The sequence below is a fragment of the Aptenodytes forsteri genome, unplaced genomic scaffold (genome assembly GCF_000699145.1).
Source record: "Aptenodytes forsteri isolate BGI_AS27 unplaced genomic scaffold, ASM69914v1 Scaffold208, whole genome shotgun sequence".
NCBI classification, from domain to species: domain Eukaryota; kingdom Metazoa; phylum Chordata; class Aves; order Sphenisciformes; family Spheniscidae; genus Aptenodytes; species Aptenodytes forsteri.
The window spans coordinates 217178-226415 of NW_008794963.1; positions in this window are offsets into that span (position 1 = coordinate 217178).

Consider the following 9238-nt stretch of genomic DNA (forward strand, 5'->3'; position numbering starts at 1 on the left):
GGAAGAGTCACCCCTAAGCGTGGGTCGGAGTGAGGGGTGTGCTGGTGCCGGCTGGAGGCCCCCAATCAGAGGGAGCAGTGCTAGGTGACCCAGGAGTTATTGCGGGTCCCTCGCTGTGGGAGGGTGTGCCCATGAGACGTGGGGGACAGAGGGCGAGCACAGTTTCCCAATTTAGCCATCGGGCTTCCACCTGGGAAAGGGTCCTGGATGTCAGAGCATGGCTCATGGCACTTCAGGATGTCCCGGTACAAAAAAGCCATATGGGACACCATGTGGGGTGCAAGGAATCTATTTTTCACTGCTCCATTCCCAAACCAGACCCGTCGATAGCTCCACACAGACTTAATCTTTGAAGTGCTGCAACCCCTTAAACCAGTATTCCCACTAAGATATCATGGGATATTGAGATATCCACATTGAGATAGCATGGGAACAGGCATGGTGAATTTAAATATATTGCCCTAGCAGGTAATTTCATTCCAACAGGTAAGTATGGAAGACTTCATTAGTAAGCTCTTTCTTTCCCAGTGTGGAGGTGTGAGGGACACTACCACAGTCACTTCTGACTGGGCAAGAATGTTTTTTGGTAGACCAGCTTTGGAGACTTGCCCTTCTATAGCAGTGGATTGGTGGGAGGGGACAGAGCAGCTTACCAAAAATCTTCCTTTTGTCACTGGGTAACATGGTATTGTACTAGCAATAATGATTAAGTCCCTTTTGGGATGACTCATTTTAGTCATTAGGGTTACCTGGGTACTCTGAAGCACTGAAACTGCCTTTCTCCTTCTGGCACTGTCCCTCAGATGCTACATTGAGTTAGCATGGTTTGATGGCCAAGATGATCGGCTGACAGGACATTGCCAAATACAGCAGGTAGTACAGTAAGGGTAGTGGATGAGAACAGCTGGGAGACCTGGGAATCTCCATATGTTAAGTGATTGACATGAGCAACAGTAGGACAATAGTGTGTTAAGACTCACATATAGCGCAAGGGTATAAAAAAGATGGAATAATGCAGAACAGAAGACAGCAAAATGCCAAGGGGGATGGATAACCCAGCAGGATGAGAGGTGGATGCTTAGTTAAAGGCTGACATGTCCTGAGAGGGATTTCAGTAGATTGGGTGGCTGAAATCTTGTATGCATTATGGAACAAGATGTGGGCATAGCGATTAAGTAATCATGAGACCTCTACTCGATTCCCTCCATCTTTCCATTCTCCTGTTTCTCCACCTGTTATGTGCAGCTTTCTCTCATTGTGTTGCTGCTGTTTGGCTGTGAGTTCTTCAAGAGATACATCATGTTAGTCTGTGTTTTGCAAGCTGCTGAACAAAGCAGGTAAGATGAAAGACACAAGAAACTGATCATTAATCCCTTCGGTTCGAAATATTTGTATTAGTAAAAAATGTTCAGAATAGTTTTAGAGCCACAAATACCATTATATGCTTGCAAAAGGACTGAAGAAATTTTAAATATTTCCTTACAATCAGGCTTTGTGTTTCTCCATGTGAAAAAGAAATAAAATTCATGGCTGGGTCTATTTCCCATCTAGGAACTGTTTTTCGGGCATGGCTTTCTCAGAGTAGTAGACTTTAGTGGGAGCCAGATCCTGAAACTTCTGCAATCTGCCTACATCTTGTCTTGAAAATAAAAATCTGAAACTAACGCATTTCCATAAAGTAGCAATGATGACAAAGAAAAGAGAGGATTCATGAGGCTTTTTTGACCAGGAGCAAGTACACGGCAGGGCCCTGGCCTTGGCGAGCAGAAGCATAGTGACTCAAGCCTGGGATTATCCTTTGTACTTGGAAAAGACAATGGGGTGCCAGTGACACAAGGGCACTGGAAGGAGACAAAGGTGGATCTGGCATTTCCATCATTTTTAGATAGAAGAGAACTGTGCCAGTGAGGCAACTTCTTATATTTGCCAAGTGTATTGAATTACTCTGGTCAGTGCAGAATTTCAGCTTCCAGCAGCACACACGAATGGAAATCAAGCACTGAACCTGTTTCAACAGTCCTCTGACTTGCATCTTATGTTGATTTCTTCCTTGCTGCGTACCATCTTCCAATAGCACATCAAATCTTGTGCTTTTTACTTTTCCCTGGCCCAGAAGGCTGCAGCTGAATGGGAGAGAAGAATTCAGCATTGTTTGGGGCCAGCCCAACCTTGCTCATCTGACTGCTCAGACTTTTAAATGAACAGGACCTGTAATGTTTACATTTTCAGAAGTTCTCAGAATAAAATATTTTACATAGGTCATATGTAGCCAGGAGGGTTTGAAAAAATTCTCACAGAAACTTTCAAAATATGCTGCTTCTCCCCACCAGGAACATGTATGATTGTGTGCAGGTAGGATACTTGGACATGCTGACCTCTCATTATGCTAACATCTACAAAATTAGTATTGTCTACAGAGCATTTATGTATCTTTGTGCATTCTTTGTAAAACAGCATATCGAGGTGAATGGGTTTGTATGTTCTCACTGCTGTACTTGAAGTATGTACTTTTATGCACGGGCATAAAAGTAGCAGACATTTCCATGCAAAAGTAATCACTTACATAACTAACTGCACACTATATTTTCATGATTAATGAATTACCAAGCCACCATTCATATTTAATCCCACTGGACTCTGCTTCTTATGCAAAACTAAATTGGAAACTGGTCATTTCAATTCCAAGAAGCTATTAATTTCCATTGAAAGAGGAAGCACTGGAAAAGATTTAAAAATGCAGATATATACAGGATGTGATCCATAACCCAATGAAGTCCATGCAAATTTTTCCAGATTCTAGAGGGCTTTATACAAGGACAAAGTTCTTCAAATTTTCAGAAATTATATGTATGGTGATATGCATATATACACATTGATTAATGAATTACTTCACTGAGAAGCCTAAGCCTTGCCATTCATTTTCGCTAGAGCTACTTGAAGTTCTCTTTACAAAAAATGAGCCAGATCCATATCTGGCAGAAGTCAGAAACGCTACACTGAAGCCAGCTGGGAACTTGACCCAGAATCTAAGCGACTATGATTTTCTTTGAAAACATTTGTTGTTCATAGCTGTTCTTCAAATGCTTTTCATTAATATCTTTTTTGTATGTGGGTTTTCTGAGACTTCCTAGTGCTGACTGCCAGACTTCTGTCTTCACTCTCTGAAGAGCGTCTGGCAGTAATATCCCAAGGGTTTCTCAAGATGTGTGGAAATCAAATATGCCAATTATAATAGCAATCCAACCCAAAATATCCCCCAAATAAAAGCAAGAAATAACAGGGTAAGTAATTCTCAGTCAGAAAGCACCAATATTTCAGCATCATGTGAAGCATCACAAACTTGATTTTGATGAGCAGAGACCAAAAGAAACCCAAATGTAAGAACTTTCAAATGAGAATGTCCTACATGAACAACACAAAGCCTTCACAGGGACAACAGAAGTCAGTTATTCTCAGTCCACCATCAGAAGGCAGGGACTGTTGTGTCACCTCTCTTCTGAAAGGCCAAATTCATGTGTGATCCTGAGGTGTGGCTGGATTTCCCTTATCAACACCTTCTTTCCCAATTGACGCTTAGTGACGATTAGCAGCACAGTCATTCTTGAAAGATGTAGAAGGAAATTCTGTTCCTTGGCTGTTGTTGCTCACTACAGTGCTGCCTTCCTGTAGAGAACCATTACAGTAAGAAGTGTTTTGAAGCAAGTGATTCGCTAGTTTTAATTATAACCTTTTCATGATGGTCAGATATGGAGAAGGTCTCTCTTACACTCTTCTATGCTCCTACATTAAAACACATCTGAAAAACATCATAACTGGAAGGATGGATAAGGTTTGAGCCAAATTTTTAGACTTCCAGATGTCTTAAGTAAATACAAAAAGCAGGTTTGCCCTTCATCTTGAGCCCAACCACGTAAGTATTAAATATTTTAAAGCCAATAGATAGAGGCTTTCATAAGAGAAAAAGGATGTAGATGATGTTAATTCTGAACAAGGGCAAACACCTGTATCTGTACAGAGTCCTACTAATGTCAGTCTTAATGGTGACAGATGCACAGACCAGATGATAGGTAAGGGCTGGTTCTTTATAAAGTGATCCTAGGGAACCAAAACCTTGGAAAGACTTCTTTTTCAGGTAAATCTTTGATCCAGGTACTCAGCTAAGATCCCCAAGCTTACTCCAGACACATAAACCAGACAGAACAACTGGAACAGTGTTGATACCTGGTTTGGGCTGTGGCAGAATTTGCAGAAGTAGCACTGGGCTCTAGAAGGCAGCTTCAAGTTGTGTGCAACTGCCAGCAAGTATGGCTGGCCATGGGTGGAGAAACATGTCTTTTCAAAATATTTGGATAATATTGCTTACTTTTTCTTTATCTATATTTCAACCATTATTTGTATTCTTTAAAAATGAAAAAGAAAATGCAGCGTTGAAGTGCACACTCTATCTTAAGCTGGCCTTGACTTATATAGTCATTATGGTAAACCACTATTTGCACAGGAAATATATTATGTAAATAGTGATTTACATGAACCTTCACTGTTTTTCAAAGACAACATTATATAGAAATATGTTTTTCATGCACCAGACAGAATTGTCTGAAATAATTTTAAGGACATGAAATGTATTTTAATATAAACTCTAAATCGGTGAGCCACTTGTAAATTCAGATTGCAGCATATCCCAAGCCTTAACCTTCTGACAAGTGAAGCCAGGGCCTAATTCATCCCTCTTTTACCTATTTTATACCCTTACAGTCTCAACTGTAGCTTTCCAAGGAGCAGCATACTGATGACAAGGCAATGCTCAACAACAGGTTCCTCAGTATTAGAAGGCCCAAAGTCCATGCAACCATGCTTTGCCATGTCTTCCCACCCTGTAAGATTCTTGGAGCCATCAGAACATTTTGTTCTTCACATTGCAGCTCCCTTCCTTCAAGGAATACATGGATGTCCAACACAGACCTCATGGGCGGCACTGGCCTGGCACTTCCCTCCAGCCCAGCAATTCCCAAGGGCAGGGAGCGTGACAGCCTGTGGCTCCAGGCATGGGGGAATGGCTTTTTTGTTTGAAGGAATCCAACAACTTGCTAGGGCTACGGATGCATGAAAGGCTGTACTAGGGTGTTGATGTATCAGTGCCACCAGGAAAACTGCCTGAGCTGGATGGGATCTGTCTGATGCTCTACAATACTATAGACCAACGAGGTAACCAAGAAGAAAGAAAGTGAAACCATGCAACATTCTTGTATTTAGCTCCATCTTTTCCAAGATAATGCTTAACTGTGTTTTTTCTTGTATTTTGCAGGCAAATACCCATCTGGAACTTAGAAGAGCCTTAGGGATGACCTAACTCATATCAGGAGAAAGCAGCTTGGGGATGACCTAACTCATGCCAAGAAAAGCAGCTCCTCTCGCCCACCTGCCATGATCCTGTAATACCTTCACATTGGTGGGGTGTGAGGCGCTGTGAAATTACCATTACCACCAAAGCTACCCCTGGCATGAGGAAATCTTCAGCTGTTGCCTTGAGCTCTCTGCATGTCACGGACTGAGTGGGGATGGGCTGCAGCTGGCTAGACCCAGTGCTTTTTCTGAGAGTCTGATCCAATGTTTATTATGATTTTGAGTGAGTTTCAGTGGGATTTTTAGTGGCTTATGTTGCTATATGCCAGACCAGGTTTTTATTATCTTTCTGCAGTTTGGATGATGTGTATTTGCATGCAATTCCAAGCAAATTCAGCACAGTTTAGTAGTCTAGCAAGTAGTTAACTGGAATGTTAGTGCTACTGGTGGTGATTGGTTACCGAAGCTTTCAGAGACCCATCTTGTGAGCCATCTTGCTGGGAGACTGCTGGAAATTTAGGATCCTGATTTAGGAAGATTGTCAGTCTCTTTGCAGGATTTTAGAGCTCCTTTTGAGTATTTAGGACACTTCTGCTTTACCCTACCCACTCAGACTGTGTCTGTCTTACGGGGCAGTATGCATGCTTTGGCTGAGCATCAGCTCCACAACGGGAGGAGAGCTGGGTGTGTGTCAGTGGTCCCTGTTCCCAGAGTCCTTACTTCCTGAGCACTGCCTTTTTTTGGAAAGAAACTTGAGCTGACAGCTGAAAGGAAACTCCAGACTACGCCCACAGGTACCACAGTCCGGGGGACCAGGGCTGCGGGGTGCACCCTGGGGCATGCCTGCTCTGCAGCCCAGGAACATTATTCTATTTGGAGGAAAAGCTGACTCTGTGACCAAAACTTGGGGGTGCAGTTTAGGGGTATGTTAGATGTGATGGGATCCAAGTGAATGGTGGTGTGTGTCAATCCCCTGTGGACAGAATGGGGGCAAAATGCTCCCCTCTATTCTCCGTACATCCTCTTAACTGAACTTAATGCTCTTCAAGAAGACCATGAATCACGAGAAACACAACCTGTGTCCTAGAGTAGTTATGCAGGATGAAAACATACTGTTAATTTGTAACTAGGAAATGCAGTATTCTTCAGAAAGGTTGAAATAAAAATTTAAACTGGAGGTTTTTCTTGTTTGAGCTCACAGCACAGCCCTATCCTGTCTAATCTGTGTGCTGCAAGGGTCTACCACAACATAACAGTTGCTTGAAAAAGTATTCATTTTAGCAAAGTTATGGAATATGAAGGTGTTTAATAAGTAGTCTCAACCTTTTGTAAATAATGGAAAAACTTGTGTTATCTCATTCCAAATTCTTTTATTACAGTTATAGGTCAACCCACACAACTTCAAAGCCGTAAAATTACATGGTGAGAGTCTCAAAGTGTAATATGGAAAAAACAATAAATAAAGCAAACAATATTATAAGGTGAACAGGTTCATCTTTCAACTCTGCTGAACTCAAAACTAGCTCAGCAAAAATGACGTAAGTGCCGTTGTAATAAAGATCTCAGTCACTGCATGCTGCTGCACAGCAATGTGAGTTCTTGGTATGGACAGAAATTGTGTGATCAATGATCACTGCGACTGGAAGTCTACAGAAGCAGCCGTGTAACTCTCCTTTTTCTGTGCAAAATACCAGCAACTGCAGTTCAGCTGTATGGTCCATTCTTATGCACGGCTTTCACTGAAGATCAACGGCTGGTAATCTTGCATATCAAAGGAAGAACAACTCTTTCATATGATATTTATCTTCCAAATGATATGAGCTCTTTTTACACAGACTTCTGCATTCTTCTATTTATTTTTTTTACTTTTCATATTTCCACCAGCTTATCTCCTTTCTTATCCACAGATTAAAAAATATGTGTGATTTTATCAAGAAAATAGAACATTACATTGGGAAGGCAGACTTGCTAACAGTATTTTCCATCCCTCTGATCTATTTTAAAAAAAAAAGTTTACTGTTCTTTAAAAATTTAAATAACTTACTTTGTAGATGAGTTCAAGGTCAGAAAAGAGAAATTTAGTAAGGAATCTCTTTATTAATTCTCCAAGGCATATCACTTCTGAAGAGAATTGACAGCTACTTCTAAGTAGCTCCTGGAAATGATTTCAGCATCTGATAAGCACAGTGGCTTCTTGGAAGCTTGTAAATGATACATTAAAAAGCATTTATTTTGTTTTATTTCAAAATTCGATCCATTCTACCTGCCTGCGCTGGTGTTCAAGATTAGAAGCTTTCCTTCCAACAATTCATAAAATAACCATTTATCAAAATTGTCCAAGGTTTGCAGTAAAATTATGATAAGCAGGTTTGATATAAGAGCTAGATCCTTTTCTGAACAAAGATCAGGGCCTGGCCTCGTGATCGTGGAAAGAAGTGACATTTACAACAGCCAGAGAATGGAAAATGTTAGCAAGTTAAGGCAAACAGAAGCTAAACATTAGGCTTTCACAACACAACAGTGCAGTGTGTCCAACTTGTTATCAGTTTACAACTTTAGCCTCGCAGCCCTCTTTCTGAACTCACAAAGTTCTTTGTTACTTCATGATCGAGATCGACCTGGATTGCAAGGCTATTCCTACCGTGCCTCGTGAGATACCGGTGGTGTGGGAGCCAGCAGAAGTTTAAGGCTGTGCAGTCCAAGCTGCTGCATTATTTCTCATCAGTGAGAGAGAGTATTTAGAACCTGCCATGAAAAGATTTTTGGGGGCTTGCTTTCTGTTCTCAGCTAAGGACTAGAAGTGGCTACCAGTGGCACTGCCAGTTTGACCAGGTGGAAGCAATGTAAATCAGGAAAAGTTCATCCTATATTTAAATAGCTATAAACTAGTCAAAGCAATGAAATGAAAAAGTACATGTTGCGGACATACCGACTGATCAGGTTTTGCACTCAACCATACAGAAAAAATGTGTCATGAATACTTCGGATGACTGCTGTCCTGTCAGGGCACAAACTTACTTGCCCAGGTGTTTTTCTCTCAGTCTCACCTCATTGCAACACAAGACTGACCTCAGCTCCAGGTTTCTAGTCCCCCGTCTGTTTGTGAGAGAAGCATAGGCACACTCCCAGAAAGCCTCTCGTCTTCCACAGTCCCACCAGCAGGATTTTTTGCACAGGTTTTCCTTGTGAAAATGTTTTGCACAGGTTTTCCTTTTCCTTGCTGCACCATTAGCTGCAGTAGGGCTCTTCACCTGGAGCATGGAAATCCCACATATTCAGGTACCTGGGCTGGCTCCTGAGTGCCAGTTTCTCTGCAGTGAACCTATCCCAGATTTGCTGGGAATGAGAATAATAGCCAGGAGTTCCCCACAACTTTTCAGCAATGCCTCGCTGTGCTATTTTCAGTCGCTCAGTTTCAGAATGACTATTTTGAAATGTCTGTCCCTCTGCTTCTCATCACGTCCCTACTCTTCCGACAACCTGGAGGAGGGTAAGGAAGAACTTGGCTCTGTGCCATGGAAAAGCATGGAAGGCAAAAGTAGCAGATAAAAGCTGTCCCTTCAAAATGAGTTCCTCTGCAGCCTGAAACAATATGTGAATCTGTGGCCAGAATGTGCAGAGGAAAATCTCCCAGAAAGCCATAAAGAACTGAATAAACTAACTGAGAAATAGTAAAACATGTGAGCTTAACACCAGCAACACTGCAGTCTGACAGAGCCTGTGTTAGACCTGAAGGAGGCCCCAGGAAGAGATTAACCTTCTCCCTCCACCTGTATGGGGGTGAATTTCTTCAGCCATATATACGAAGTCAAACTACTCCCATGTTGGTGCAGACAGAGCTCCAGTAACTGCTCTTGAAGTCATTCTGCAGACTGAAGGACAGACATGCCAGAAA